Here is a 6,000-nt window from a genome sequence, read left to right as displayed (position 1 = left end):
CGTCGTACTCTGTTGGCTGCTCGGCACCACGCTTTTCACGACGCTTGGCGCCACACGTTCGACGTCTAACATCTAGCATGAGGCATGACATTGATCATGAGAACTTCGGACTTTGTGATGACACTAGTCGATTTGAATTTTGAGATCACTGATCTCTTTGATCACAGACGCTTTTAAGGATGCGAAGTTCATCAAACGAGCGTCTAGCCTTAGAGCAACGTGGTGACAGAGGCGATGTTCTGGGTTTCTTTGACACCAGAAGTCAGGACCTTTACCAGACGTGTTCTATTAAACGTCGAGCGTCCTCCTGGTCGCGAGCGTCCTCTGGGATGTGAATTCTAGCACAACGTCACTACTGCCGTTAGTTCTTTGTCAGAAGAAGACATTGACGATCACGTTTCTTCTTTTGAATTATTTGAGTTTATCAGAAGGAGAGGATCCTTAGTCCGTTCGTCCTTCAGTTGATTAAGGAACTCATGAAAGTTTTTCGTGATGAGTTTCCAGACTATTTTGCACATGTCGCTCCGCATTAGCCTTCCTCTGAATTCACTTGGGAAAGCGTCGAGAAGTCTCTCTTTTTACCAAAATGGTTCTTACCAGGTAATCAATGGAGCTTTAAGGATGTTAAGAGACTGAATGGTGTCTCAGAAGGACCAAGGATAGGTAGCTTTCGTTTTTTTCTTCGAATAGTCTGGCCTCTAGATCTTTCATCTGGGATACAGCTCTAGTTGGAATACAAGAAGTCAGAGGTGTTTGTTTCAGCCTTTTGGGGTTGCCTCCTTTCAGAAATAGAATTTCTTTGCACATCTCTGTCTTCCTCTCTTTCTCAGTAGAGATGATCAGAGAGTTTTCATCTGAGTTACCCAAAGGCCACCTAAGATTTGGTTTTGGATACGGCAAGAAAGGTTTTTCATCTACTGTATCCTTCTTTAGCCGCAAATCAAAGGAAGAATCTCATTTTCCGAACTTTTCTCAGGCTTTTCGAGGAAAGACTTTCAGCAGGATAGCTACCAGACTTACGAGGAACAGGGCAAAGCAGAGTCTGCTTTCACCTTCAGACAGTAGAAGCCAAACTTTACTACTTTTGGCAATTATTGGGAGAAGTTCGGAGCAGACCTTGGTCAGTTCTTCTTCCGAAAGAGGAGTACTTTTTTTCATTTTTTAGGGAAACCTTAATGTTTTAGCTCCATAGACCTCTCTCCCAGTTGTAGAGATGAGTCTAAGAGTCCGACTGTGTGTTCACATATCTAGTAACAGTATACTGCACTCAAGATCTGAGCCTCCCGGTTTAGGGAAGATAGGCTTCTCAGAACTCGTTCTTCCGATCTACATGTTGGATCTTCAGATAACGTTGAGCCTTTTTGAAGAATTGGATCTTCTTGTCTACAAAATGAGTCTCTTCTGACACCATCTCTAAATGGGGATTCAGAGTCTAGTTTTTTCGGGCTTTTACGTCTCCCCTTAGAACAGTGCAAGTCATCTTGAATCTTTCTTTGAGATCCTTGATTTATCTCTGTTCATCCTAGTTTTCCTGGACCAGGGCTCGTTTCCCAGCCAGTCGGAAGCTAGAAGTTGTTATCCTTTTGTGATATTTCTTCGTCCTCTTCTTTTCATCCTCAGTCATTCTGGGACAAGGAGAAGATCTTGAGTCATTATACGTCCTCTTCGGATGCCATAAGATGCCTTCAGTGGTGGAACGATCCAGTCTATTTCAGTAGTTTCCAACCAGGAATCCTCCAGGCATCCTCCAGGTGTCCTCCAGGCGTCCTCCAGGCGTCCTCCAGGAGGTCTTCCCTTTTGAACAGAGGACCTTAGGCCTTGTGTTGTGTTCCGTTACCTCGGCTTCGAGGTGGGAGCAACACTGGACTGTTGGCAAGTCAATGCCGATTTACCACAGCATTTGTTTTCTTTTCCAAGCAGGGCGGAACTCACTCGAGTTCCTTTACGGGACGGCGAGGAGTCTTTTCTCTGGGCGAGGAGAAGAATGTATCCTTCTGTAAGGTTCATTCAGGGGGAAAAGAAGTTCGGCAGATTATCTCAGCTGGAGAATGGACACTCCATTGAGAAGTCTACAAGAATCTGTGGCGACTTTAGTGTCGTCCTTGTATAGAACTATTCACAGAGATACTGGAGTGGATAGTGGACTCTCTTAGGAGTCTTCCTTTTAGAGTAGTTTTTCTCAGACTCCTCCCTTGGAAAGGTACTTTTTATAGGAGCTTTAAAGACTTCTACCATCAGGATTTATCAATCCATATGGGAGGTTTTAGAGAATGGTTCAGAATCAACCCTGTTTTCTCTTCCAGTATCTCTACAGCTTAGTTTGCTGTTTTCCTGTTATTCCTTCGAAGGAAGCGCATTTGTGCATCCTCTTCCATCAAGGGATACAGGAGTGTGTTTACGACTGAGGTCAGGCACAGTATCATGCCTTTCAATTGTTAAAGTCCTACAGGAACTTCTCAAATTGTTTGAAACATCTAAACAACAAGGACTCACCAGTTTGTAGTCTGGATATAATCCTGAAGTTCCTTATGAGTGACAAGCTTGAGCACTTACATTCTTCTTCGTTTTTAGGACCTCACGATGAATTCTTGTTTTGTTAGTCTCACGACAACTAAAAGTATCAGTGGATTCATGTGTTTTGTAAAACGTTGGCTTTTGAGATAATGAAGCTATCTGTTCATTGCAGTTAGGCTTTCTCGCCAAGAATGACCACCTTTCTTAACCTTGATCCAAGGCTTTTGAGTTTGTGACTTTCGGATATGGTTGGAGAAGGGTTGGAGAGAGTCCTGTGTCCAGTAAGAACCCTGTAGTTCTTCCTGGGCAGAATGAAAGAGTTGCGAGCAAGTCAAAAGCTCTTTGGGGCTCGATTAAGTAGCCCTCGTTACAGATGTCAAGAATGTCCTTTCATTCTTCATCAGACTCTTATAGGAGAGGCTCGCGCGATTTACAGTGAGACTTGTCTCTAGTTTTTTTAGAAGGTCAAGACACATTAAGTTAGTGCTGTAACAACTTCAGTGGCCTTCCAGCAGAATGGATTGTGACAGAGCTTTTTGGACACAAACTTTTGGAGGAGTATATCTGTGTTCACTTCACTCTATTTGAATCATGTCCAGACTCTTTATGAGGACGGTTACTCTCTGGGACCATTCGTAACAGCGAGTGCAGTAGTGGGGGAGGAACCCTCCACTACGTTCCCATATCCTAATAATTTTTCTTCTCTTGGAACCTTTACATTTTTATGGTTGTTGTGGCAATTTCGACAGTCGCCCACAATCATTGATTTCAGTCAGATGTTCTATTTGTTCCTTGAGAGCGCCCCTGAACAAGGTTATTGGAAGAGGTCCTGTCACATAGAGGTTTTTAGACCTGTTTGATAGCTCCTAGAGGTCTTCAGCCCCCTGGGTTGATCGCTGGATCTCATAAGGAAAGTGGACATAATGAAAGAATTCATTGAAGTCAGCTTCCTTATCAGGTACGAACCCTTAAGTTTGTTTATTAACGCTTAAGTAAAATTCCATCTATATCGGCTGTCTCTAACCCTCCACCAAAGGTGTTAATCAGCTATATACATAACTACCAGGTAAGTCTTGTGTTTAAAAATGTTATTTTCATTATAAAATAAATTTTTGAACATACTGTACTTACCTGGTAATTATGTATAATTAAAATCCCCCCTCCTCCCCTCTAGAGACTAGAGGCATGGAAAATATGGATATCCATGGGATGGTTTCTAGATACCTCGCTAGGGGCGCACAGGTGGTACACCTGGCTATCCAATCGGCGATTGGCGCGAGTTTTGAATTTTCTGCCGTGACGTCAGGGACGTAAGCTATATACATAACTACCAGGTAAGTATGTTCAAAAATTTATTTTATAATGAAAATAACATTTCTCTGGTATCGGTATGGGTCTAGGAAAAAAAAATTGGGTATTGTATTGGTATTGGTATCACCTTCTAAAGTGATATCGGCACATCTCTACTCTCTGAGTTTGTTAATATGATCATTTGATGAAAAGACTCTGACTATTGCCATGTATATTAGTATGGCCAGATACCTAAACCTCTGCTTTGGTGTGAGATTTGAATTTTCCCAATTTACCACAATCCCCAGTTTGCAGTAAAAGGAGAGTACTGTACTGTAGTCAATCTTTATTCTGTAGCAACTGCCTTAGAGGAGGCCAAGATCAACTAATAATTGAGATACATCATGAGACACATCCCATGTGACTAGTGTGAGCACTCAAGTGATCACCTGGGGATCAGTGTACAGTCCGAAACACAGGATCTAGAACGGATACAATGCTGTGTTGAGGAAAAAGCGAAGGTACTTCTGAGAGATGAATAGATACTTGGAAGTATCTATCCTCCAGATTTATCAAAAGAATGAAGTGTCCTTTTCTAATGGAAGTCAGTAGTCTATAACATTTCCCTCCTGAGCCTGGTTTGGGAGAGAGAGGTTAGTGACTGGTCTCCGAAACCCACTCTAGTTCTCTACCATTGAAAGTCAATTATAGAAGCCCAGAGATCTGTCCTGAATGACTTGTGCATTCTTCGTCCACCTCCTCTAGCAAAGCCAGGACTTTTGGTGATGTTGGAGGATATGTCATAAACGCTATTGGTCTTCTAGATATCGGGTGTTTGTGTCACTGCCAAGTTGTCCAAGGGCATGACAGACATCTCCCTACTCGTGGTAGGAAGAGAGGGAAACACTAACTTCAGAGTTGCCCTTTTTCTCCCTTCTGTCTTCTTCATCCTTCCTGAACTGGCTAGGTTGGGGACCTTGAAGGAGTTATGCATGAACATGCCTCTTTTGAGTAGATGTTGCTGGTGGTCCTGATCAGGGTCTAGAGAAAGACATCTTTGAAAGGCCTAGACATCTGAAGGTTAATGCTCTGTGGATTAAGTCAAGTAAAAGGGTTCTCCACTTCCACCACTGCCTGGAGTGACGTGGATTTCCGCACTAAAGCATTTCTTGAAGCAAGAGATGCTCTGGATCAACTTATTTTTGAGAATTGAGACACAACAGCATCCCTCCTTTTCAGAACCCATTTAGCCCACTGGTTTGCTGACTAATATACCAAAAAGGTTACTACTTTCCAACCGGACAGCATTTGGTTCCTTTACTTTGCTACAGAGTTGGAGGCTTAAAATTCTGTCATCTGCAAAGTGCAGTGCTTCATGGCATCTGATCACTGGTCAAGCTATGAGATGACTTGGAGGGCCTCCATGGCCACCAACACAGAGGCTGAGAAGGACGATCCTTCTGCTCTATCTCTTCAAGGAAAGGCTTCCTGACTGGGCAGACACTGATGGATCAATTGGGAGAGGTGACGGTGGAGAAGACTGGCAACAATGCCTTGAAAATAGAGGGGCAGAATCTTGTTGGACCGACTGGGTGAAAAATAGTTTTCAAATCTGATCGTTCACTTGGTCCAGAACCACGCTAGCAAGATCCAACCATGGCAGCTCTAGAGAAGGTCTTGACCCTTGAGGGTCACTAAATCTCTGGTTAAAGATTGAGGAACCACCAGTCTCTTACATTTTTATTGCCACACCCAGTTTGTTATACTGACAAATGAGTGCAAGAACCTCGATAAAGAAACATTCCGACTCTTGGTTTTCTGACTCCATTGGTACTGGGCCAAGTTCCTGCGCCTTTGGGTGGTAGAAACCTGAGCCCCGTCATCCCTTGACGTGCTGCTCAGGAGATCTATGCCTCATCCTCAAATACAAGACATCTTATCTAGGGACTTAACTAGCAATATAATCAGGAGCTGATGATGGACCTGCTAAACCACAGACAAAAAGTATGAAGTACTGCCGCCATCCTCCCTTTATGAGGGAGAGGATGGCCAAATGTATGAAAAAACTCATTGGTAATTACATTACATTCTCAGACATCTCCCCTATTGAGAGAAGGGTTCATCGAAGATCGAGTGCTGAATTACATAATCTGTCATTTACCAGGCCCTAACAACTCATTCGTCCCAATGAATAGC

General features: G+C 43.2%; 1 protein-coding gene across 2 annotated transcripts in view; it reads left to right on the top strand.

Moving 5' to 3' along the window:
- The window catches only part of LOC137654454 (KICSTOR complex protein kaptin-like), a 270,757-nt gene that overhangs the window by 81,567 nt on the left and 183,190 nt on the right, over positions 1-6,000 (top strand). The window lies entirely within an intron of this gene.

This window comes from Palaemon carinicauda, chromosome 1 (genome assembly GCF_036898095.1).
Source record: "Palaemon carinicauda isolate YSFRI2023 chromosome 1, ASM3689809v2, whole genome shotgun sequence".
Classification (NCBI taxonomy): Eukaryota; Metazoa; Arthropoda; class Malacostraca; order Decapoda; family Palaemonidae; genus Palaemon; species Palaemon carinicauda.
This window is presented reverse-complemented; position numbering and strand designations above follow the sequence as displayed.